At 45.0% G+C, this 27412-nt stretch overlaps 1 long non-coding RNA gene across 2 annotated transcripts in view; it reads right to left on the bottom strand.

Moving 5' to 3' along the window:
- Window positions 1–432: 432 nt before the first annotated feature.
- LOC121015885 (uncharacterized) overlaps window positions 433–27412 on the bottom strand; it is a 91142-nt gene continuing 64162 nt past the window's right edge. Inside the window, exons 2-3 of one of the 2 annotated variants that reach the window (XR_005784026.1) lie at window positions 21514–21669; window positions 433–513 (exon numbers count right to left, since the gene is read on the bottom strand). This is a non-coding gene — a long non-coding RNA (uncharacterized LOC121015885). Of the gene's footprint in view, window positions 514–18491; window positions 19251–21513; window positions 21670–27412 lie in introns of those variants that run through there. The other variant, XR_005784027.1, reaches the window with a different exon arrangement.

Genomic DNA, 27412 nt, shown 5'->3' on the forward strand with positions numbered 1-27412 from the left:
GTGAATGGTGATCCTTTGGGAGAGAATTATTTTCTGTAGTAGAAACAGCCAGAGCTATTCCAAAGGAGGGGCAGTGTCAACATCCTTGAAACAGCCCCCAGTGACATGAAACCAGACTTTCCTCGAAAGAACTCAGTGCCTCCAGGCTGGGTGTGGTACTACGGGTGGGGAGCAAACCCCAACTCACAGGTTTGCATTGGTTCGCATCTGAGGTTTTTCTACAGATTCCACTGGCAATATCAATGTGGAATGATCCATGCTTGAGTTAATTATAATCATAGAAACAAGAGGTTTTCGGTGTTAAGGTATCTAGACTTTGCAAGTTTTGTTTTTGCCCTGTTGGAAAAGGAGAAACAGACCCTGTAGATTGGTACCTACTTGAGTAGAGCTTTGAGAAGCTAGAACGAATGTTTCTAAAGGTTTTGTGTCTCCTTTTTTTTTTTTTTTTTTTGCTGTTGCTGCTGTATTTGGGTTTGCCGATTGGCAGTTTTGAAGACAGACACACCACTGCACCTGCCAGAAAATAGAGCCTCGTGTTAAATGCTGATAGACATAACCTATCATGAAAAAGTTTGCTGAATCTGGGCTATAACATGCATATTTATGTAGTGTATTTATATGTACATACGAGTCCGTGACAACATTAGCTACCATCAAGTGGATGGTTTTGTTATCTCATTTAACACACACAATGACCTTGGGAAGTAGGTAACATTTTTATGCCCATTTTAGAGAGAGGGAAACTGAAATTCAGAAAGAGTGCCATCCTTAGATGAGGGGCTCTATCCCAGATGCCACATGTCAGGGATGTGCTTTGCTTTGGAGTAACTCCCTTGAAATTTTCTAAGTCTTCTTGCGGTTCCAAGGAGCTACAGAGGTCAACAGTGCCACCTGGGCTAAGAGCTCTGCAGCCAAGTCAGACTGGGTGGGCCCCCTCCCTGGTCTCTGTTTCTCTTCCTGCGGTATTCTCTAACCTTCCAGTGCGTGGTGGGGTTGACCAGATGCCCAAGTGAGCTTCAGCACTGGAGCTTAATGAGTTGTCCTTGGCCCTGTGACCAGCCCTGATTCTGGTGGGACAGCCTGGTGAGCTGATCACTTCTCCGACTGGTAAGTGTTGATAGGCTGCCAGAATCATGCTGACACGCTGATGTTGAGGGACTCAAGTTATTTACATTGACAGGATCCTCCCGACACACGAAATATTTCCCCCAAAACCCTGTGCCTCCTAGAAGGGTAGCCTTGCTCAGACAAGTAAGGCAGTTCGACCAAAATCATCCAGCTGGGTAAGTGACAGGGCTGTTATTAGACCTCAGTCATGTCAGAGGTACTCACATGTACATCTTTTATCTAAAAATTTTTAAAAATGTTTTATTTATTTATTTATTTATTTATTTATTTATTTATTTATTTAGAGAGACAGACTATGAGCAGGGGAGACACAGAGAGAGAGAGGGAGACACAGAATCCACAGCAGGCTCCAGGCTCTGAGCCGTCAGCACAGAGCCCAACATGGGGCTCAAACCCATGGACTGCGAGATCATGACCTGAGCTGAAGTCATACCCTCCGCCGACTGAGTCACCCAGGAGCTCCACGATCTTTATTTTTTTATGATACTAGGAGTTGTGATCTGTATATGTACATTTTGCAAAGATGATCAATTTCCTCAGCAATCCTAATGTGTGCAGAATGATCAAACAAACCTTCCACAATGTTCTTCGGTCTCTGATCACCTTCCATGCTAGGCCTATCTTACATAAGGATATGATTTTAATAGCCTCCTCAGATTTATTTATGGGACACTGGGACTTCCCAGGAGTGAATTAGAGGCTTGGGATTGGTATTGTGACACCAGCCTTTAAGCTGCTCATCACTGGGGTGGCCTGATCCTTGAGGGGATGTTCATGGATTGTTAGAAATGGCCCTCAGATCTTTAGCTGGAAGCGATAGCACGTCTGGGAACACAGCAAAGGCATTTCTAACGTCCGATGGAAGAGTCACCAAAGAGAGAGACAGGAAAAATAAGACAACCATTCTGCAAGGCATTCATGACTGTGGAATTTAAAAATTTCTGACATTTGTTTATTAAAGATTATAACTCACTTCAACATCATACAGCACGAACCCCCTTTAGCCAGATAATAAGTACAGCATGTTCTTTATGATAACGCCAACCATAAAACTAGAAGACTTTACTATTTGTTATTTATCGGGTCGACTAGACAAATCATTTTTTTTTCTACATGCCAGGCTTGGAAAATTCCTTATTTTCTCTCTCCTTCTTATAAATGAAAACAGCAGAGGGTGGGTAAGTTGATCTTAATGCACTTTGCACTGTAAAAGCAACATTAGTTGCCACTGGTGCTGAATCCAGAGCAGTGACAATATATGTACGTTTTTATTGCCCATTAGGTTTGTAGAAGGATCACCTTTAGCTCTTGCCAATGATGGAAATTGTTTGTTGTTCTAGAAAGTTTTTTCCAATGTCTATCATAAATCCATTCCTTTTTCTTTATCTTCAACCATCATGTGTGGTCATACCAACACGCATTTCTTGCTTGGACGGTGTTAATAACCTCCTACAGAGTCTCCCCGACTTCCACTCTTGCCCCTTTAAAAGTCTGCTCTCTACACGGAAGTCAGGGTGATCATTTTACTATAAATCCATTTAGAGTGCTCCCTTGCTCAGAACTCTCCAGCGGCTTCCTGATGCCCTCAGCATAAAACCAAACACCTTCTTGTGGCTATTCTGTATGTCTTCTGGTGGCTTCTTCTCTCTCCTCTCTGGATCTTACATCTTCTTCCTGTCCCACCCTTGACTCTGGAGGCTTTGAGGCAGGTGCACCAATATGGCCAGCATTAATAGGCTCCTTTGCCCCCCCACTTGCAGGCATGTTCAGCCAATGGGGAGCTTGGGTATGGGTAGGAGGGAGGTGGGAGAGCGTGGTCAGGGTACTGGTTTCCCAGGGTCCCCCTGACCCCAGCAGCATCCATCGAATGAAGGCCACAGCTCTTTCTAGGAGGTGTTTTTCATTCAGCTGCCTCCCTTGGGTCCTGGGAACCGCTCCCCACTCTGCCCCCAGCACCGGAGGTGGTCAAAGTGTCCTGCCATTCCTTTCCCTTCGGGTATTTTCTGTGCTTTGTGGTTCCTCTACCACACCCACATCATTGTAAATATGCCTTTGATTGAAGTCTTCTTCATTTGCCAGATTTTCACGTGCCTTCGGCACATGGCTAGCTTTCAGGTCCCCCGAAGTCTGGTACCTGCCTACCCCCCAACCTCACCCCAGGCTCGCTCAGCTGACTGTCCTTCAATTACACAGGACTACCCTCCTTTCCACACCCACCCACACTCATCGGCTGTCTTCACTGCCTGGAGCCCCCTCCCACCTGAGCTGTGCATGCCTGGGCTCCATTCACGGGAGTATCAGTTTCACAGAAACGCTTTCTCTGACCTTTTTAAGTAGCCCACTCCTTCCAAACACACTCTATGAATTTCTCGGTTCTGTTTTCTTTGTCTCTTATCATTTACCGAAATGATCTTATTTAGTGGTCTTTTTTTGTTTTTTTTTTTTTTTTTGGTCTCCACTACGGGAATGTGAGCAAGAATCTTGTCTCTCCTGTGCCCCCAGAGGAACCCCAGTGCCTAGAACTGTTCTTTGTACGTAGTACACAGTCCATAAATGGTTGCTAAATATTTGTTGAACGAATCTGGATGGAATGTCTCATTCTACAGACAAGGAAGCTGAGATCCCTGGAAATGGACCTTCTCTGGGTCCTCACATGGGGACTTGAACCAGGGTTTCTGTGGCACAGGTCTGCCCTTACCAGTTCTTGAGTTCCTGTCTTATTTGTATCCTGTCTTATCTGTAGAAAGGCGCTCCTCTTCTTTTACTGTATATTTGCTGGGTGTAAATTTTTTTTTTAAGAGAGAGAGAGAGAGAGCACACACACGAGAGTGTGTGAGGAGCAGAGGTGGGGGGGAGAGAGACAGAGAGAGAGAGAGAGAGAATCTCAAGCAGGCTTCAAGCTGTCAGCACAGAGCCTGATGCAGGGCTTGAACTCATGAACTGTGAGATCATGACCTGAGCTGAAATCATGAGTCTGATGCTAACTGACTGAGCCACCCAGGCACCCCTGCTGGGTATGTATGTATTTTTAACACAATGAGTAATTTCCTCTAAAGCATGGATTTTCTACCCTTCATTTCCCCCCGTGTTTCTCTATTGTCTTGTTCTTTGACACATCCTATCTCCCATGACTTCTTGTAGTTAGGAAGCACGACTGAGAGCTGATGTTCAGATAATGACTGGGGGAAAACCATATTCACATGGGAGAGCAACAGGGGAAATCAAGACCTGAGAGGTCTTTGAGGAAATCAGGGCATCTGCGCACAAATAGTAATGGTCATACTTACCGCTACTTAATTGATGAGTACGCACTCTGGACCAAACATAGCATGAGGCACTTTACACATAATACATACAAGGACATATAAATTCTTATCTATTCCTCATGTAGTAATCCTAAGACCTATACAGCTTCCTTCTTTCTTTAGGGGAAGGAGCTGACATTCAAGGAGGTTAGAAGGCTTCTGGGAATGTGGCATAGATTCTGACATGTGCCTCATTCTCCCTACACCCTCTTCAAGTCTGGTGAGGCTCCTGGAAAGTCTGCAGGTAACTGAGACTCCAAAGAGAGGTGTGAGACAGCTATCACTCTATTGGGAGTTCAGCCTGAGCTTGAGAAATCAGATATGGGTGAAGAAGTGACACTCAAGGAGTAGGGTCCGAAAGGGCCAATTTAGGGGCTGAAATTCGCTCTTGAATGCCAGAAGTCAGACACGGGGAGTCAAGGCTCATCATAAAGTTGGTGCTTTCTGGCCCCTTGAAGGTCTGGCACCTTTCTTGTGCCTTTGAGAGTGTTCTTTGAAAATGACATGGAAAACACACACACACACACACACACACACACACACACACACACCACTTGATATTCAAGGAAGGTCTTTTTTCTGACTCAGCAATGGGAAGAATTTACTGGCTGGTCCCTCTCTAGGGGCAGAGGTAAGTTGGCCCTGAAACATGGGTCACTAGCTTTGGAGGCCTAATAAAGCAGCAAATCAGGGAGAAGCATTTAGAAGGTAGGAGCATCTGGCAGAAAGAGAGGAGGCCAAGCTGAGGGGTGTGTGGCCTTTGATTCCCAAACAGATGGCTTCAGACCATGGTAACTTTAGAGGTAATAACGCTTACTTGCAGCCCAAGATTAGGTATGAAATGTACTTCCTTGACCAGAGTCATGTGCAAATGCCCTCTCTGTGCCCTAGAAGCATTTCTCTCCAGGTCGGAAAAGGGATGAATGGCTAGAAGGGTCAGGATGCTCCATCAAGGGGGACCAAAGGCAGGTCGAGGCAATGTCTAGCCATGAAATATTAATCTCCATGTTTCAAGCATCCCAAGGAAATTTCTTAATGTATTTCCATGCAAGAGATGTTGTGCAATTGACCCTAACAAAAAATACTTCTGCACTTTACTAAAGTCTACTTTTGAGCTATCCAATGTTTTCATCATAATATTTACTTCGGCGTAAATAGGCTAAATTCTCCAATTCTGATACAAAACAGAAAGATCACAGAATGAAAATAAATAGATGACATGGCTGTTTAAAGATAATGTAAAATGTTTTCTAGCAGCATAAATATTTGATTGTAAAACTTTCAATATGTTGTGTCTATTAACTAGTAATGGACAATATTTAAATAATTCAGCCAGCCAACGTGGGCCAGGATCACGGGGGGTGGAGGACATGGTCAAGGCCCAGCCTGGCGACATGCCAACTTACCGTCAAAGCACACCCCAAAGCCTGGCCCCAGACACTGTCCATTCCATCTGGAGCTCTTCGGTCAGGACCAAGCCACAGACAAGAGCAGAGGGTTAAACAGAACATGGGGACATTTGAAATTTTCCTGTCACCTTCCATTGCTAATTTGGTTTGCACAGACCTTCTATGCGTCATTCATATTTGGACCTTCAGACGTTCAATTCAGTCGGTACTCTTTGGCATGGTTCTTTGATTTTTGTGTTTGTTGGCAGGGGATGGGGGTGATGTTTCTGGAATACCATCAGGACTTGTGGAATTATCTGAAAATCCACTCACCCCATTGGTATCCCTAACTCTCTACATGTATAATCTGGCAAAGAGCATTAGATTTACAGTCAAGAGCTGTCATTTGTGAATTACAATTTGGGAAACCTTTTCAGCCACTTGAGTTTGGGCAGTTCTCTGAACCTCTCTGGGCCTCACTTTCATCACTGTAAAATGGGACTAGTGAGATGCGGCCTGGCTATTTCACTGGGTGGTAATGAACATCAAAAAAGAAAACGAGACAGAACTGAAAGTATAGAAGTCCCCTAAAGGACTGGCTTCATTTGAGAGAGCACTGTATTCATTTCAGAGCATACCCCTCTTTGCACGTGCTCTAATGTGTGTCTCATACTGAGCCTCACACATTATAAATCTCTTTACAAGTTTGCGGATTGACTGAATGAGGATTGTCGGCTGCCAGGCGCCCTCTTCCCCACTCAACTCTCCAAGGAATATGCTCCAAGAGTAGGAGCTTCCCAGAGTGATATCCTGCAATCTCTCCAGAATCCTTGGATGTCTGCCCTCACCACCACCACCCCGCCCCCCACCCCCCGCCTGGTGGCCATCATGGATTCCAGGGTGGGTTCTAAAGCAGTAAAATCCAGAAATCTGAAATCAACAGGAGACAAGGATCTGCTCATCTGTTATTCAAAATAACTGGGAAGTCAGTAATTTTATAAAGCAGTGCAAATAACGCACAGTAATAATCCTCTGTGTTCATTTGCTTGGCCTGGGACTTTTTGGGGAGCAGGGGGTGGTAAAAGACGTGTGCAAAGAGTATAAACTTGAATGTACGTGCCTTGTGAGGTACTGTTTGGCGACACCATCTGTGCAATGCTGAGCATACGGTAGGCAATAAGAAAATATTTATTGAATGAATGAATGAATGAAACACCTACCGTATTTTACTCAGCCTAAGATGCACATTTTCCCATTTTGCACTATCACCAAAGAAGTAATGCCTCTTAAAAATCAATGGACTGTCACATGGTAATTGACACATCGTTTTTCTTTCTTGTGCATACAATAATGATTTATCATATAATCAGCAGTCTTAAATTTGATGATCTATGGTAAGGAAGGATCGAAGGGAGGATTTATTTAAGTGGTAGAATATAGGACCGAATTTCTTGAGTCATCGGAAGAAGAAAATTTCTTTGTGGAACAGGCTAGACTCCCCCTTTAGAGAGAGACTGGGACTGGGGTTGGTTGGCAGAAGAGAAGGCCAACCTGGAGATAAATGTAAGGAGCTTTCAAGTGTGAACAAAGAAAGACGCAGAGACAGAAGTGATTAAAATATGTTTCAGGGCTATTGGAAAGGTGAATGTTCCCGGAGAGTTCATATGGAAAATATACAACATAAGCCTGTAAATAAAGGTAGGATCACGGAGGATTGTAGAGAGCTTGGAATAACAGGCTGGAAAGTTTGGATTTCTTCTTGGGTATAACCTTAGAGCCAAAGAGTGACATACTAAAAATAGTGTTCTAAGAGGATTAATCTGTGCAGGGTGGACTGAAGTGTGTGGGACTGGAGACAGGGAGGGCAGTTAGGGGATTATTTCTGTAATCCAGCAGAAGTATAATGACAGACTATAGTAGGGTTGTAGAGAGAGCAAAGGTGTGGTATGAAGGAATTTTGAAGACACTGGTTAACGATGTCTCTTAAGTTCTACACCATCATTTATTTAACTCTTTCTATGTGCCAGGCAGAATTGTTCTAAATACTTTTAAGCAACATCTCACTTAGTATTCTTATGGGACTTATAATATTCTCCATTACTTTCTTATTATATCTTATTACTTTCCCCATTTTATACCAAGGAAACAGCAACAGATACACAACCTTGTGCCATTAAATACTTCTTGCCTTGAGTTCTTTAATGTTAGTGTTACTAACCCTGTGTTTTCTGTTTTCTCCTGCAAGTTACAACTTTGTACATCTTTTTATTTTAACCTTTTCATGCCATGCTGTTTTAGGTACTTATCTAATAAACATACACAATCTGGATTTTCAATCTGATTCCATTTCAGAGTCTTTGTTAATGGGGGAGGTTTAACCCATTAATATTTATTGTGATAAATTATTTGTGAACATTACTTCTTTCATCTTGTTTTATGTTTTCTGCTTCTCTCTGATTCCATAATGATTTTCTCTTTAAAAAATTTTGTATGCACTATAACTTGAATGTAAATTAAAAAAAATAAAATTTAAAAAATCTAAAAAAATAATAAAATAAAAAAGCATTCATCTCATAACTAAAATTTTTTTTAATGTTTATTTTTGAGAGAGAGAGAGAGAGAGAGAGAATGAGCAGGGGAGGGGCAGGGAGAGAGAGGGAGACACAGAATCCGAAGCAGGTTCTACGCTCTGAGCTGTCAGCACAGATCCAACATGGGGCTCAAACTCATGAGCTGTGAGATCACGAACTTAGCTGAAGTCAGACGCTTAGCTGAAGTCAGACTGAGCCACCCACGTGCCCCATAATTTTCTCTTTATGTTTTTCTTTCCTATAGTGATTTTCAAATTTTATATCTTAGTCTTTTATTACTACCTCATCTCTTTAAAAAAGCAATTGAACATGTATTTCTCTGTTAATGTCCTGGACTTCCATTTGCATGTTCCCTATGTTAAGAACAATCTTCTCCTTTTTATCACCTAGACATTCTGCAAGAACTTAGATAAATGGTGCTCCTGGGAACCCCTCTCTGATTCAAACTAGATTATAAATTAGCCTCTGCTATGCTCCCTCTTCTAGCTTTTGTTAAAATGACCAGGAATATTAAATCCAGTAGAAGATAATTAGGCTTTATTTACTTTTCCATGATACAGTATTTTTGGCAAGAATTGTTCTTATATTTGCATTCGGTTTCAAAATCACTTTAACAAAAACTATGAAACCGTAGTCTAAATATTACTGTTTTTATTACCACCACTTACTTGTATATTGCCTTCTTCAATCTTGCATTATCTCTATTTTATTTATTTGTTTTTCTCTGGTCTACTTTGCAGGGATGGGTGCACTGGTATAGTTTTAAAGCCTGAATGTTGAAGAACATTTCTGTCACTGTATTTTCTCATCCAAAAGCTGTAAACTTGACCTCTAGTTTTTGATGTTGTAAAGGACAAGTTTGATGTAGAATTGACTTTTTTTCTTTTGTGGGTAGTTTTTAAATAGTATCTGAGTGCTCATGGGATTTTCTCCCCACTAGTCGATTAAAAAAAATACAAAGAAGTTATGTCTTGATGTGTGTCTCCATTCATTAGATGTGAAACTTGGTAAAAAGACTCGTGTCTTTTTTGTAGTTCAGGAATAATTTTTTTCTTTTCTTATTTCTTTTCAGTATTAATCTTTTGAACATTCTTATCTCTCTTTCTGGAATTCTTGTTCCACAGAAATACTGGAGCTTCTGGGTCATTCCTCCCATGCGTGTCATCTTTTTAACACTTTATCATGTTTCTCTCCTATACTCCAAAGTTATGGGGAAGCTTTTGGAACTTGTACTATAATTACATTAATTTGCTATGCACAGCATATATTTTACTTTAAAATGCATTTATCATTTTTTAATTGCTAGTAAGTATTTTCTAACATCAGATTGCTTCCTTTTCAGGACTAGCCTCATAAATGTAAAATTCTCTAAAGAGTACTGAAAATACACCTTAGAGATTAGGTTGCCTATGATTATTTCAGTAACTGTTACTGAAAGGAGGGGCATTTCCTTTGATTTATCAGTTCAATTCCCTTTTTGGAGACTGTTGAACATTTTCTTACATCTGCCACCTTTCCCCTATGATCATTCTAAGAGATGGCTTGTCCAGTAGTGAGAGTTGAGATGGGTTCTATCAAGGATTTTGTGTATCGATACTAAAATGTTGCAAGTCCAGATGAAGGGAAACGGGAAATGTTTAGATGTATAGATCTCCAGTTTGCCAAATGAGAGAACCAGTAGCTTATAGGAGTAAGGAAGGACTTTGAGCCAGACACAACTATGGCAAGAAGGAAGCTGGCCAGGACAACACAGCATCACTTCCCCTTCCCATTATTAACAGGTGTGTTGGTGAGATTTGCCTGTTTGAATCGCTTCCCAACCCTGTGTTCAGTGACACCACAGTGCTAACTTGAAATATATGGAGGTGGGGATGGTCACACCACAGAAATTGACAAACACTACAAATCGTGGCTTCCCCTTTGCCTGACCTACAGTTGTTAAACATTTACCAGTGTACAATGCTCTTAGAAAACATATTTTGTTTTTCGTTTTCCTGGGTCCAATGTCTAAATCTGCCTTGAAAAAATTGGTGAAGATGAAGCCTGACTTTGGTGTATGTACACATCCCCCTGTTATGGGCTAAACCGTATTCTCTCAAGATTCATATGTTAAAGCCTAACTCTCAGTACTTCAGAATGTGATGGTCTTTGGAGAAGGTGATTAAATCAAACAAGGTTGATGTAGTGGGCCCTAATCAAACCAGCTGGTGTCCTTGTAAGAACAGGAGGTTAGGGGGCAGCTGGGTGGCCCAGTAGGTTGAGCGTCTGACTTCGGCTCAGGTCATGAACTCACAGTTCGTGGTTTTGAGCCCCATGTTGGGCTCTGTGCTGACCACTCAGAGCCTGGAGCCTGCTTCGGGTTCTGTGTCTCCCTCTCTCTTTGCCCCTCCCCCGACTCTGTCTGTCTGTCTGTCTGTCTCTCTCAAAAATAAACATTAAAAATTTAAAAAAAAACAAGAGAAGGTTAGGGGGCACCTGGGTGGTTCAGTTGGTTGAGCGTCTGACTCTTGATTTTGGCTCAGGTCATGATCCCAGGGTCATGGGATCAAGCCCTCCATCAGGATCTGCGCTGAGTGTGAGCTTGCTTAAGATTCTCTCTCCCTCTCTCTCTCTCTCTCTCTAGCTCTCTCCTTCTGCCCCCTCCCCTACTTGTGCATGTGTGCTACCTAAAATTAAAGAAAAAATGTATGTATAAAAAGAAGAGATTAGGACATGCAGAGAGACACCAGGGGCATATATGCACAAAGGGAAGACCAAGTGGAGACACAGGGAGAAGGTGGCCACCTACAAGCCAAGGAGAGAGGCCTCAGAAGAAACCAACCCTGTGGCCACCTGAATCTTAGACTTCTGGCGTCCAGAACTGTGAGAGAGTAAATGTCTGTTGTTTCAGCCCCCTGGCCTGTCATAGTTTGTTGTAACAGCCCCAGCAAACTCAGACACTCCCTCTGATAATCTATACTATCTCCTATTCCCCCCTGCCTTCTTCCTCACTGTAATGCCACCTCTAAAACCTAACAGAATGGCACAGAATCATGGCATGCAGCTGCTTCCTACTTATCAGCTTCCATGTTGAGTGGGTGATGTCAAAGAGTTCAGACTCAGGGGTCAGGTCAGTGCTCCTTCATAGCGCGAAACTACTGACATCTCCCCTCCTCTTGTCTTCCTACACTTGGCTTTAGAGTTCTTGTCTACATAGACGGTCTGGCAAGAAAGTGAACGGACAGGGGGACGCATCATACATAGGCAAGAATGCAAGCCAAAGACCAGAGGCAATGAGTTCAGAGATGTTGGAGGGCAGAGTTATCTTGAAATAAGAAACACAGGACTTTTTTTTTTTCTCCCCTGAAGGGAACTTCCTTTTTCCAAAATACGATATTTTACAGGACTACAAAACTGGGGGGCTCCAGATAAAACCCCAAAGTTGGCAATGTTAATTACAAAGACATGCCCGGTTCACTCAGCTTCTCGTTCTGTTGTACCTAAATACATCGAAATTATGTCATCGGGTGATGCTATGTTACTTCCATTTCCCATAGGAAATTAGAGAATTCAGGCCTCTTGATTATATTTAGAAAGTGGGCAAATAATAACTTTGTAAATGATTGAGGAATTATGATTAGGTAAGAACATTTGTACTAAACCTCTTTAATATGGCTAAAAAAAGACTTGTCACACTGACTTATCCTTGGCTCAGTTTCTAGACACAGAGATTTTCCGCTACTGAGATGACAAGGCGTGGGGATTCGTTATAGTGGATTCTTCAAATATACGCAAGTAGCATGATATATAGGAAACCCATTCCCTCAACAAATGCTTGCCTATTGTCCGCTAAGCACTGAGGACACAAAGATAAATGAGAGACACACTGTCCTCAAGCAGTTATGAGGTGAGTGAACAGCCCCTTCCAGTCCACCAGAGGTTAGAACAGCAGTTCTATCATACATGCCCTGTTTGCTTGGAGAAATCATTTAACTTCTTTGAATGTCAATTTGCTTATCTGCCAAATGGGATTACTGAATCCTTTCTGACCAGTTCCTGGGTTATTCCTGAGAATCAACTTAGATCAAGTAATTGAGAGTTAAGACTACGTTGATGGTCAACTCCTGGCTTTCTCAGATCCCATCGTGGAGACAGAAACATGGCACCCATTGGTTTAACGCTTCCAGTCACAATGGTCCTCCTGTTTGCCTTGGATGACTTTGGTCAACGTTGGTCTACTAGAGCATGTGAACTCAGAAAACAATGGTTGAGGGTGGCTTCACTTCCTGCTCCTTCCTCTCCCCATGTCCCCTGTCCATCTCTGTCACCACTTTTGCCATCACCATCTAATGGTGGCACAGAAGAGCATGGGTTTGGAGTCTGAGGGACAGAGAGGATACATGTTGTTTTTCTTTTGTGGGACAATTTATTAACTTCCCTTTCATCTACTGGAGATGTTTGGATGAAGGAAAAGTGACCCACCAGTAAATCACTAAATTTAATCAATAAATCACTTGACAGAAGCCAGATGCACCCACAAGGGGCTACATGAACCCTCAAGACCGCCAGGCACTCCTGGGAGTTCTCATGGTAACTGAATTTTGTAGTTGAGGGAAAGCCAGGATAGGTTTTGTGCCCCACATCAGATAGGTCTGTTGGACTCCAAGTTTCAGCCCCGTCCACACTACTGAAACTGCCTCACTGTTGCCTCCAAGTGGCTCATTACTTTTCAGAAGTAGGGTATTCAAGGAAGTCTGGTTTCCGGGTCTAGAACAGAGCACTGCCCACCCGCCATTTTCTGCCCCTCCTATTTTGGGCCCATACTTTGAACCGTATGCAGACAGACACCTCTTTACCCCAATTCCTGGTCATTCCTCACTCTGGAGCAGTCCAACGTTAGGATCAGGGAGGAGGGCTAGTACTGAAAAGCCAAGGGCTCTACATTCTAAGTTCCAATTCTGTGCAAACTTGCCTTGTGACCTTGGCCAAGATGCTTCCCAACCAGATCTTTGTTTCCTAAGAAACGTCTGCGAAGTGAGGAAGGTTGAGTTGGGTTTTCTGTTTAAGAGTGGCAGACACGCAGCCCCCATGACCTCCTTCCACCCGGTGGCCTTTCATGGACAGCTGTGCGTCTTGTCCACAGACTTGCTGGTGGGCAGGAGAGAAAGCGGCCGGCATGCTTCTCAATTCCCTTTCGCCCGTGAGTTGGCAAATCCTCAGAGAATAAGAACCCCTTTTCGTGTAACTCTAATCAAAACACGCTTTGAAGGGGGTGTCTGTTGCCAAAAAAATTTATATTTATCCCAAGAAAAATTAGAAACTATTTTTGGATTATCTGCACATGACGGGCCTGCCTTACTGCAGATAAACAGGAATTACTTGCATGCAAAGCCCCATGCTGCTCAGAACACGCGTCACCCTCCTCCCCAACTCTGCCCTTGTTAATGGAGGCTGCCCCATTGCCCTGGGGCTGCCTCTCTCCCTGGCAGCTCCAAGTGGGATAAGATTAGGGGTGGGGGCTCCATGCAGATTAGGGGTGGGGGCTCTGAAACGTGTCTCTGCTACTTCCCAGCTTTGTAGCTTTGGGCAAGTGTATAGCCTCTCTGAGCCTCAGCTTGTTCATCTGTAAAATGGGGATAAAGAACTCATCGCAAGGTGGCTGTCAGGATTCACAGGAAAAAAACAAACCAACCAACAAACCAGCATTGTTTTCTGGTCTGCATTCCATCACGGCTACCTCCCTGGTCTCCCCAGCTCTGGTTTTGGCTCGGAACGAGGAGTGTTTACCCTACTTACGTTTAGGGACAGGGCTGAGAAATTAAGGAAAAGTTAACTTAAGGCTCCAGGTGTTTTGGCCAGACAGGTCTACCTCCAGAGAGGGAAGCGGCTGTGGACAGGCTATTGCAGAGCAGGAGAAGTCAGATGGCCCTGGGAACCAGGTATCTGTCCCAGGCCTAGAGGACAGACAAGGAAGGATGGCAAATGTTGGGGGATGGGTCTGCTAGCAATTTAGATTTCAAACCTCGCAACGCCCTGCCAGCCCAGTAAATGTGTACGGAGGCTGAATGTGGCCCTTAGAGCTCCGGTTTGTAACTCTGACTCCAGAGGAACATGTTAGTGTCTCAGAGGGGCACCTGGGTGGCTCAGTTGGTTAAGCGTGACTCTTGATGTCAGCTCAGGTCATGATCTCATGGTCTGTGGGTTCAAGGCCCACGTCCAGCTGCACACTGACAGTGTGGAGCCTGCTTGGGATTCTGTCTCTACCCCCCCCCCCCCTCTCTTTGCCCCCCCCCGGCGCTCGCGGGGGAAAAAAATATAAAACAAAAAAAAAAAAAAACCGTCTCAGAAAAAAAAAAATTCACCTCTCCTGGAAACAGGTTCTTCCTTTCTTCACTCGGGGTTTCTGGCCTTTCCTAGAGGTACCATTCCTTTGCCAGCATCTACTGAGCACCCATGTTGCACAAATACCATGGACGAGACAAAAAGATGCACAAGAGTAGGTGTAGCCAATCACATTTGAAGTAAAGCTTCTAGAGACGGGAATAGCATTTCAAGATGCTTTTACGTGTGTGTTCTTGTATACGCTAATATGCTACCGTGATAGTGTTGCAATTAGCTACAGAAATAGAAAGAAGTGACTTCTGTCTGGGGTGGAGGGAGGGGCTGGTGCAGGAGAGCTGGGCGGAGGAGTCACATGAGCCCCCTGAAGGGTTCTGCCAGGCAGCATGTGGGGAGACGGTTGTGGATTTTGCTGGTCTCACGTCTGTTTACTCTCTCTCCCCTACAGGAAGGCTGGAAGCTCCTTCAAGGAGGGGGCTGTATCCTCTGTTTGGTTTTCCTGATTTCCTTGACACTCCGTAACACCTATCTCAGTTTCTTGCTATTTAGGAATCATCTGGCCATTGAGAAAATGAGATTCCAGATTCCCCTATCAGCGAGAAGCAAACAGTCTGAGGCATTTGGGGGAACGGAGATAAAGTCCGCAAGATTGGCGTTGGGTCTGAATGAGCCTGCGGATTTGTGGCGGCTGACAGATGCCGTCTCGCCACTGATAGTGGCACATGGGGACTTCCTCCTCGGCCGTAAAGAGAATGGCAGGCACCCCAGTCCCTAATGGTCCCTAATCACAGATATTTCGAGACGACTAAGAAGCAAGACCTCACACGTTAGGATCTCACCGGGAAGCACTGGGTCAGATTACCAGCAGCCAAAAGGATGAAGCGCGCTGATTTAGCTGGAGAAGGATGCACCCAGGCTCGTTTGGCAAACATACACACACACACACACACACACACACACACACACACACACACAGAGTGAGACGCTGTCATCCCTTTGCCGAAGTTTTCAGTCTTGTTGCACTGGGTCATGTTGATGATCTCTTCAGCCTGCTTAAGGGCCGGTGAGGATGAAACCAGGGAGGGGGAGTCCTGTTTCCCAAACACCTGTTATCTGCCAGACGAGGAATGAAATTCCTTGCCTACATCAGCTCGTGTACTCCTCACAGTGCTCCAGGATGAGATGGAGGACAGGCATCGTTGTTCTCATTTTGCACTGGAGGAAAACAGCTTGCCTTGCCTGGGACCACACTTTCAGTGAATTGTGGGGCTGAGCCTCGAACTTGGGTTTGCCCACCGTATAAGTTTTCTATGCTACGGAGCTGTCTCCTCATTCTCAGTAAGGTTCCCCAGGAAACCGACCTAGACATCATGAGGCGTGGATATAGGAGGCTTACTGGGTGTGGCTTAGGAATAAATCTTTTTATTTTTTTTAACGTTTTATTTATTTTTGAGACAGAGAGAGACAGAGCATGAACGGGGGAGGGGCAGAGAGAGAGGGAGACAGAATCGGAAGCAGGCTCCAGGCTCTGAGCCATCAGCCCAGAGCCCAACATGGGGCTCGAACTCACAGACCGCGAGATCGTGACCTGAGCTGAAGTCGGCCGCTTAACCGACTGAGCCACCCAGGTGCCCCAAATCTTACAGGGAGTGAGGAAAGCAGGCAGCATGGGGGCAGGGGGCAGTTACCCTGACGTGGGACCAGCAGACCCCAGCCGGGGACCAGGGTGACAAAGTCTTGCCTGGGGGTAGTATGTAAGGGGTGCCAGAAAACTCAGCAGGCAAGATACGTAAGGTTTTAAGACAGCATTTAAATAGCTTTAAGCTAGTATTAAAAAGAATAATCCACGATACACAAAGTTTGAACTAAGTCTGAATTTCACCGTGCACCTGTAGGACTTAACTTTAGTCTCCTCACCCTAATCCTGGCCCTGTTGAGGTCAGCCTGGGTTTGCAATTTTGCTAACTATCATGGATGTTTTTTGCATTATGTAAGGAAAACGGTGCATTGAAATCATATACACCCTGATTCCTGAGATCTTTGGCAACCCCTTAAATATGGTACCTGAGACGAACCAAGGCTTCCTCTCTTTACTCCTGGTCCTGAACCCCAGCCCACTCTGGAATGGGGGTGCTCCTCCAAAGCTGTCCTGCCTTGAGAGGCCTTTTCATCCCCCTTGTCTCCAAGGAGCAGGCAGTGAACACACGGGCCCCTTGGGAGCGTATGAAACCATGGGCAATTCTGTTCAGCCGGGAGCAAATGCCTGAATGATATGCAGCTGAGATCCCACCGGCCCCCAATGCTCCCAGGAGCTGGGGGGGTCCGGATGTTCCAGCACTGTATCCACTCCACTCCTCAGCACAGCTTAACTCAAACCCAGGCCTCTCCCTGACCGCGTCTTCCGAACCAGAGGCAAAGCCTGTGATTAGATTAGAACTTTTCGGGCAGAGAAGTGATTTACAGTGTATCATCTACAAAACAACATTTTCCCAATACAGTCGAGTCTCCTCAAGGCAGATGTTCAGGTTGGAAACATCCCTCCATCTAGTCAAGAAGTCACTGTGTGCTGTTTCCACCTGCAGACATCCAGCCGCTACTGAGGCTGGAGTGTTCGTCCCGCAGGGTTTATCGGCTTGGCCGAAACTTCCAGGTTTCGACAGCGATGGGATCGGAACGGAGTCCATTCAGCATCGGCCTCTGACCCCACTGTGCACGTCCTCACTGAGGACTAGCTGCGTTTCCGTTGATCTTCAACACGTTCTCTCAGCGCTGGTTTCTGTTGAACCCTAAGTGCCGAGATCCAAGTCGGGATGTGTTTCTCTCGCTATATCCCGCCAGGGACTCCATCGGCTTAGGACAGGAACGTGGATGTGAACTGATCAAAGCGCCAGGCCAGGTGTGTTGATGGCAGGTGTGGGCAGAGAACTCCTGGATGTTCCCATTGGACATGGGGCACCAGGCCCCCCGGGGACAGGACACCAGGTCACATAGGTTGGGAGGGTTAGGCCGGGCTCATCCCTGGGTGAGGGGCGATGAGCTGAGCTGGGCATTCAGAGGTGCTCTACCAACAGCCAGTGGTGTGAGTGGAGTGTGGGCAGCTCGACTCGGAAGGGGACTCGGAATGGGAGCTCTGTGGGCTCTCAGCCCCGTCTGGCTGCTATAAACAGAACACTGTATAGACTGAGGGGCTTAGACACAACAGAGACTTATTTCTCACAGTTCTGGAGGCTGTGAAGTCCCAGATCAAGGCACTGGAAGATTCCATATCTGAATCGCCTTCTCGCTGTGTCCTGACATGGCGGAAGGACCCTCCTTTCTGCAGGCACTGAGGCCATCTGTGCGGGCTCTGCCCTCGTGACCTGACCACCCCAAGGCCCGGCCTCCCATCAGGAGTCAGCTGTCAACACATGAATCCTGAAGGGATACAAATAGTCAGTCTGCAGTATGGGGGTCAGAGCTGGAACACTCAGCTTTCCCAAGCCCTCCCTCACACCCCCATCATGGCAGACCCTGGAGCCTGGCTGCTGGGGTTCAAATCCCGGCTCCTCTCCCAGCTAGCTGTGTTGACTTTAGGCAGGTTACTCAACCTATCTGTGCTTCATGTCTTTGCGGAGAGTAACAATATAGGCCAGTGATTAAAACAATTACAAAAGCTCCCTCTTCTCCGTTTACTCCCTCCCCTCTCTTTCCCCTCCTCTTTGTGTTTCCCTTTGCTGATTCTCATATGAAGCTGACCTCTACGGTTTGATTTTATTATTTAAAGTCTGGTGTCCCTCTGTGCTTAAGATCAGGTAAGGGAAAGTTCCCACATTCTTCTCCGTTTTCAATGGTTTTTTTTTTTTTTTTTTTCGTTAGCTGATGGTCTCTGGGTGAGACTTTCCCATGGCTGTGTGGCTGCAAATAGAAAACTTGTTTCCCACCCGTGACCTCTGCTCTCATTATCTCATCATTAAGCCTCTATTCGCTGGTTCTGGACCCTAAAGCCTCCTAGACTAGGCTTCGTGTGGCCAGGCCCAGTACACGAGGACCCTTCAGGCCATAATAAAATGGTTCTCCTTTCCATGAGAAAGCCTGCATCCATTCTGACATGACTTCAGGAGGGTACAGATTGGTTCTTTTTTTAAAAAGCTATTTTTGCCTGTGGAACACACCATTTCCACAAATAATGAGTTGTATCCAAAACGCCGCTCCAGGCAGAGGCAGACTCTGGGCTCGCCACACAGTAACTCTTGCCTCTCCCGGTTCTTGTGTCTTTCGTGGTTTGTCGACGTGGAAGGCAAAGTTCATCAGCTCCCGGGGGCAAGCACATCTAAAACATGCCACTCAGCACCGCAAACTTAAAACGCAGTCAAACCCCAGGAAGGAACCAAATAGACCATTTTTTTAAAAAAAATCCAGTTACTGTCGAGAGTGGGGACTGGCGATTGACAGAGAGCCACGTAAAGTTGCTAAAGCGAAAACAACTTGTGAAAAATGGTGCTACATTCAGATCCGCCAGAGCCCGGAAGCTCCTTTTCCTTCTGCAAAAAAGCAGTTATGAAGCAGTCCCGGTCAAAAAGAAGATAGTATTGGTTAGGGAGCAGAACGGAGCCCATTTAAAGAATATCGCTGCGGCTCTAGGATTCGTCCGGAGAAAACAGAAACGGGTGGACCGAAGTTCAATAAATCAGGATTGTGTATTTAAAAAAAAATTTTTTTTAATGTTTTTATTTCTTTTTGAGAGTGAGACAAAGGGCCAGCAGGGGAGGGGCAGAGAGAGAGAGGGAGACACAGCATCTGAAGTCTGTCAGCACAGAGCCTGACGCAGGGCTCGAACCCACAAACTGTGAGATCGTGACCCGAGCTGACGTCGGACGCTTAACTGACTGAGCCACCCAGGCGCCCCAGGATTGTGTATTTTAAAGCCTAAACCTTCAGCAGTTTCAGGCATTGCTATTAATGTTAGCCCTGAGTTAGGGAAATGATTGATCTGATAGGGAACAGAATGGATCTGTGGCTAATGCTGAAGCGGTAATGAGAAGAGAAGGTTCATCTATCCTTTAGTCTGTCCGTCTATCCATCCACCCATCCATCATCAATCCATCATCCATCTATCTATCCTTCATCCACCTATCCATCCATCTGTCCGTCCATCCATCCATCCATCCATCCATCCATCCATCCATCATCAATATGCCCACCCACTGGAAACTCATTGGAATGTGCCAGTTGTGGTCATAGGTGATACGTATATGAAAAGTCAATCACAACACAGGCAAACAGTGACAATGCAGTATGATGCACCAAGGTGCAGGCAGCTTAAGCTGAACAAAGAAACCCCCCATCTGCTTGAAGGAGTCAGTTTTACAGAGAAGACAGGTTTTGTGCTGAAATATTGAAGCAAAGCAGGAGTTTACCAGATTCGCGGTGCTTCTCTTTACCCGGGATGCCTTCTCTCCTTGTCCCCTGGTAGACTTGGAGGCACAAGATAACCCTGTGTGTGTGGCCTGGGAGTGGGTGTCTGCATTGCTGAAGCACAAACCACCAGGACAGCAGTTTTAAGGAGCACAGACCTTTTTGAGAATCTGCTGAGCGTCCTGCTCCCACTGCAAATATGCAAGTACACACAAGTTGACATGCAGTTTCCAGAGGTTTCTGAACCTATTTATCCACATCAGGTTATGTGCCTCTGGGCATAAGGGTGAGGAGGAGGAGGTGGAAAAACCCAAGATGAAGACACTTTCCTTCCAGGACATCAAGAATCTGCCTACTGGAGGGGCTCCTGGGTGGCTCAGTCGGTTAAGCATCTGACTTCAGCTCAGGGTTCATGAGTTCGAGCCCTGCGTCAGGCTCTGTGCTGACAGCTCAGAGCCTGGAGCCTGCTTCGGATTCTGTGTCTCCCTCTCTCTCTGCCCCTTCCCCACTTGTGTTCTCTCTTTCTCTCAAAAATAAAGCTTGTGTTATCTCTCAAAAATAAACATTAAAAAAAAGAATCTGCCTACTGGAGGGAGTGCGAAGTAGGAAGAGTCTCAAAACAAAACCCTAAAAAAGCTGAGCTCAGAAACAGAGGCTTATAAAGTGGTCAGGGACAGGGAGGGGGGAAGTAGGGAGAGAGGGTTGTAAGATAAATAAGATAGGAGAATTTAATGTATAACACGATGACTGTGTGGATAATGTTGTATTGCACCGCTGAAAATTGCTAAGAGAATAGAACTTATATGTTCTCACCAACAAATCATAAATAAATGAGAGGGATGTGTTACTTAACTGGATGGGGTGAATCCCTTTCACAACATAAACGTCTATCAAATGATCACACTGTGTACATTAAATATCTCACTATTTTGTTCGTCAATTATACCCCGATAAAGCTGGGGGGAGAGAAAAAACACACTTAAAAAACCCTACCGGGGCCATATTATTAGAGTTTGTTGTTGACAGTGGCTTCAGTCAATGGTTTTGTGACCAGCATGCATTTCCTTCCAGAGTACATAAATAATGGACACACTTATTCCCAAATAACTCCTTCATTTTCATCATTATAGATTTTGGTGTGAAAGAACCCCTTTGAGTATCATGTATTAAAAACTGAAAGAGGGGCGCCTGGCTGGCTCAGGCGGTGGAGTGTGTGACTCTTGATCTCGGGTTGTGAGTTCGAGCCCCACGTTGGGTGTGGAGATTCCTTAACAATAAAATAAAACCTTAAAGAAAAAGTCACTTGAAGACTCCACATCATTATGAGACTGTACCATGGGCTTTTTTGGCTTATTCATTTCTGGAAAAAGCACAGGAGAAGACTCTTACCTGCATTTTAAAGACTAAGCACTAACCGTTTATTACAGGTCACGAGTTCAGCGCATCCTTTTCAAACATGCAGATTATTTTTTATGTCCAGTGGTGAGCAAACACTCATCCAGCCTTTTCCAGGCTACAATGCTGACTTCAGGCGAGCTGCTGCCGCTGGAAGATAAGAAAAGGCACACTGTAGGCTGGATTTATGAAAGAGACCCCTGGGCACCCAACTCTCAGCCTCTGTTGTGGCTGATAATTGCCACGTGACCACACTCTGGCCGATGAGACAGAATGGAAGTGTCATCTAGGATTCCTGGGACATCGTCCAAAAGAGAAGGACCACACTTCCCCCACTTTCTCTCCCCTCCTACTTGGGATGCAGTTGTAATGGACGGTAGCCTGGCAGCTCTATAGGACCATGAGGTGAATCTGGAGACTAGAAGCCATACGCTCAAAGTGGCAGAGGAAACCATCAAGGTCTAGGTCCCTGATGACATTGTGGTGCTGCCCCACCAGCTGTAAGCCTCCCCCTGGCCCCCTGGCCACTAGGATGAGGGTTTTTTTAGTTTTATCAGCAAAACCCGATCCTCACTGAGACATCATTCGCCCTCCTCTGCCAGCAGAGATCTGTCCCTATGCCTAGGGAGACAATCCCTTCAGCTCTATGTTTTTTGTTGAAGTAATCATCCATGGTTTATCTTCCTGACTGGCAGCTGTCAGAGCATATCAGGCATTCCACAAGGCAATGACATCAGAAGGTCGTGGGTCATTAGCCCGATGGAAAGTTCCAGTTGGCACAGTTCAAATATGGCTGCGACGTTGCTACTGTAAGATCTAAGAGAATCTCCAAAGCTCTGCCTTTGATCCACCATTTGTCAAAAATCTTCTCTTTCTACCTGGCCTACTGAATAATGGATGTCGACATTCAATGGATCGACTCCTCCCTCTTTGGTAAATATTCTGGATGTGAGAAGCACAGCCCATTTTTTTTTTCCCAGTTATTATCTGACTCTTATAGCTATTTGACTTTTCTGTGTCAAAAAACAAACAGAGAGGGGGCGCCTGGGTGGTGCAGTCGGTTAAGCGTCAGACTTCAGCTAGGTCACGATCTCGCGGTCTGTGAGTTTGAGCCCCGCGTCGGGCTCTGGGCTGATGGCTCAGAGCCTGGAGCCTGTTTCCGATTCTGTGTCTCCCTCTCTCTCTGCTCCTCCCCCGTTCATGCTCTGTCTCTCTCTGTCCCAAAAATAAATAAACGTTGAAAAAAAAAAAAAACAAAAAAACAAACAGAGAAAAAACATTAAGCTGTAGCCAGGTCTGCAAAAAAAAAAAAAGAAAAATTTTCCCTCTTACCCTGAATGTTTTTCTAGTGACTCCTTTTGGAATGTTATTTTGAACTTACAAAGGTTCTTGAAAAAAAAAAAAAAAACAAAACCCTAGTATATTTCTTTTAAGCATCCCTTGAGAAAGTCAGATTTAAACTTAGCCAACGCGTTGGCTTTTTAAAAGCACTTTCTTAAAATAGTCAATGTAAATCTTGGTGGGAAATCTTTAGGTGCCCCGAGTGGACAGAAATAGAAAATGTTAATGGAAATGCCATTTGTGAAGACACTGTGACGGCCCCATTCAATGGGCCCAATCAGAAAAGACGGGAATTTGCGAGCTATTCCAGTGTGAGTCTTTAGGAGCCCTGGAGAGGGGAGATAAAGCTGTTTGGACAGACATGACTCCTAGGTGTGCACACTGATGCATTACTAAGTCATGGTTATTTGCTAACCCTTTTAAGTGAATCACCCTGGTGGGTCCTCGGGGCTTGGCCTGATGTGCAAGTTCAGCGGGAGTGTGAAGTCTCAGAGGGCCAAGCTGGATGGAGTCCCGGGGGCAGAGGTCTCGGGGCTGGCTTTATGGATGAGGACCCGAGGTTTGCATGGTTGTAAAACGTGGCAATACCAGCACGGTTGGATGCGGCAGGGAGATTTTGCTCCCCCCAAATTCTATTCCAGACACCCCCAAACTGCTGCAAACAAAAGAAAAAAAATCATATAATTTGGCCTAAGCAGTTGAAGCTTTTTTTAGTCTTATTTTAAGGGTGTTTAAAAGTATCTATAGGGGGGTGCCTGGGTGGCTCAGTCGGTTGAGCGTCCGACTTCAGCTCGGGTCATGGTCTCGTGGTTCGTGGGTTCGAGCCCCACGTCGGGCTCTGTGCTAACAAACAGCTAGGAGCCTGGAGCCTGCTTCAGATTCTGTATCTCTCGCTCTCTCCTCCTCCTCCCCTGCTCATGCTCTGCCTCTCTCTGTCTCTCAAAAATAAATAAATGTTAAAAAAAAAAGTATCTGTGGAAGGAAGAATAAGATAAAAACAGAGAGGGAGGTAAACCATAAAAGACTGTTAAAAAACAGAGAACGGGGGCGCCTGGGTGGCGCAGTCGGTTGAGCGTCCGACTTCAGCCAGGTCACGATCTCGCGGTCCGTGAGTTCGAGCCCCGTGTCAGGCTCTGGGCTGATGGCTCAGAGCCTGGAGCCTGTTTCCGATTCTGTGTCTCCCTCTCTCTCTGCCCCTCCCCCGTTCATGCTCTGTCTCTCTCTGTCCCAAAAATAAATAAACGTTGAAAAAAAAATTAAAAAAAAAAAAAACAAAACAGAGAACGAAGTGAGGGCTCCTGGAGGGGAGGTGGGTGGGGGATGGGCTAAACGGGGGATGGGCATTAAAGAGGGCACTTGTTGGGATGAGCACTGGGTGTTGTAAGTGATGAACCACTGGGTTCTACTCCTGAAACCATACTACACTGTAGGCTTGAATTTAAATAAATAAGTAAATAAACGAATGAATACATAAAAATAAAAGGAGAAATGTGAAAAAAAAAATCTATGGAAATGCAACATGAAACATGTCTCCTCCTACTGTCCTTTCCTTAGTGTTTCTCTCTCCAGACCTGAGGAGTCCCCTTGAATCATAACCCGTCCCCCCCAGAGTTACCAGCCTAAGTGTCTTTATATGACACATCACATTGCTATATTTACTGCTAGGTTCATTGAAGATTCTCAGTCTTTAATAGCACCGGGTAGATTTAAAACAAATTTTTTTTTAACATTTATTTATTTTTGAGAGACAGAGACAGAGCACAAGCAGGGGAGGGGCAGAGACACAGAATCGGAAGCAGGCTCCAGGCTCCGAGCTGTCAGCACAGAGCCCCACGCGGAGCTTGAACCCACGAACTGTGAGATCATGACCTGAGCCGAAGTCGGACGCTCAACCGACAGAGCCACCCAGGCTCCCCACACCAGGCAGATTGTTAGGCCATTAATGAACACTGTGGTTCAGTATTATGGCTCCCACCAAGAGTCCACGCCTTTTTGTTAATGGCGCCCTCTACTTAGAACACCACAGCTCCCGATCTGCCCTGTCAGGCCACGTTATAACCGTCCCCTTTCATTTGTAAGAGCGTCCTAGTTTGTGTGATAGATCGTAGGGGCACCCTGCTTCCAGGGGATAAAAGGGCCACTTGCCTCTGTGGCCCTGACTCAGCTCAGAGGTTGGAATGGGGTGATTAGAGCACCTGCTCTGGGTCCGCTGGCGTTGGCCGTGGGTGCTGGCTGTGCTCACGGAGGTGTGCTATTATTAGAGAGGTAGGTCATCAAGTTGAAGCTCAATCTCCAGTGGAGATTTCCCTCGATGATGCCACCGATGTGGTCCCTCGACCTCCCTTGGGGAGGCAGCCTGTTTCGCTCTGACGGTTGGACGTTCTCCTTCGGACTCAGTTGCAATCATCCTTCTGAAGGGGCAAGGGAAGTCTGCTCTCCTTCTTCCTGACAACACTTCTGATGTAATTACGGGAGTCCAGAGGACGGGCTGGAGGGTCAGGAGAAATCACTTGCTTCCCACCTTTCTCTGGACTCTCCCCTGAGGGCAGAGAGGAGGCGAGGCTGTGAGGAGACAAGCACCACAGTGGCTTGTCTGGGTGACAAGGGTCACGGGCTCACCTCTAGCGTTCGATGGTCGATAAGGGCACGGGGTGGAGTCTAGCGCCTGATTTACCGCACCTTCCAAACCTCAGGAGGGCACACGTGCTGATCAAAGTGCCCTGAACCTCTGAGAGCAGGTGCTATCGTACCCCTAGTCTCTTGCGTCCCTGGACATAAAAACCTAGAGCTACGTGATGTACTTTTTACACTCCTGGACCCTCCTTCCTCAGCTGACTCCCGAAATGCTTTTGGGGCCGCATTTTCTTTTTCCTTTTTAATTTTTTATTATTAAATGTTCACTTATTTTGAGAGAAAGAGGGAGAGCTCAAGCAGGGGAGGGGCAGAGAGAGAAGGAGGGAGACAGAATCCCAGGCAGGCTCCACGTGGCCAGCGCAGAGCCTGACGTGGGGCTCGAACTCACAGACCACGACATCATGGCGTGAGCTGAAATCACAAGTCGGATGCTTAACCGACTGGGCCACCCAGGCGCACCTGGGGTCACATTTTCTGTCCTATAAGCTGGGCAATGACTTCGTACATGACATTGTCTCTTCCGTGTTCAAAGAATGTTCTCGGAGCATTTCTTCCGTATGAGTCTTTGGGGTTGTACCTAGTGAACAAGATAGGAGCACTCATGCTCAAGGGACTTGATTTCAGGGGAGGTGTGGGGAGTCAAGCCCGAGCTCAGCATCTGTGTGGATTTATCCTCCTCAAAGCCAACAGAGCTGCAAAAACTGGACAGGAGTAAATTTAAATGGAAAGTGGCAAGTTTTTTTGTTTTTCAGTGTTCCCCATAGCTTCATTGAGATGTCATTCACACACACACACACATATTTATTTATATACACACACATATATATTTATATACACATATATATTTATATACGTATATAAATATGTGTATATACACATGTATATTTATATACATATAAATAAATATACATTATATTTATTATATTATATTATTATATATTATTATATTACATATTATATATAATATATTATAATATATTAATAATATATAATATATTAATATATTATATTAATATAATAATATATTAATAATATTATAATGTATATAACAATATTATATATTATTATATTATATATTATATTATTATATTATATTTATTATATTATTATATTATATATACATATAAATATACATTATATACATATATAAATATATATGTGTATATACACATATTTATATACGTATATAAATATATATTTATATATGTCTATAAATATATATTTATATATGCACAAATATATTTTTAGATATATATTATATATATATATTTAAATACATACATATATATATATATAAATAAAACACTGTGTAAGTTTAAGGTAAACTGCATACTGATTTGGGACACATATATTACAAATTATTACGGCCACAGCATTAGCGGTGAGGACATTTAAGCAACTCTCTCTTGGCAACTGCTAAGGATATAACCCAGAATTGTTAACCGTAATCCCCATGCTGCACAGGAGATCCCCAGAGCTGACTCACCTTCCAACTGGAAGTTTGTACCTTTGGTCCAGTACCTTCTTTCTCCTACCCCCTGGCCCTTACTTCACTCTACTTCTAGGGGTTCGGCTTTTTCAGATTCCACGTGGCAGTGAAATGACACAGTGTTGGTCTTGCTGCTGTGAACAGGCGAGTGCAGGTATCTCTCTGAGATCGTGATTTCATCCCCTCTGGATACATGCCCAGAGCGGGGATTGTTGGATCACGTAGTATTTATACTTCTCATTTCCTGAGGACCCTCCATACTGCTTCCCACGGTGGCCGCACCAGTTTGCATTCTCGCTAATAGCTCACGAGGGCTCCCTTTCCTCCGCATCCTCACCAACACGTGTTAATTGCTTGTCATTTTTGATGACAGCCATTGGCCACGCGTGTGGTGATGTCTCACTGTGCTTTCGATTTGCAATTTCCTGA

Source organism: Herpailurus yagouaroundi, unplaced genomic scaffold, assembly GCF_014898765.1.
Source record: "Herpailurus yagouaroundi ecotype Mexico unplaced genomic scaffold, PumYag 208, whole genome shotgun sequence".
Classification (NCBI taxonomy): domain Eukaryota; kingdom Metazoa; phylum Chordata; class Mammalia; order Carnivora; family Felidae; genus Herpailurus; species Herpailurus yagouaroundi.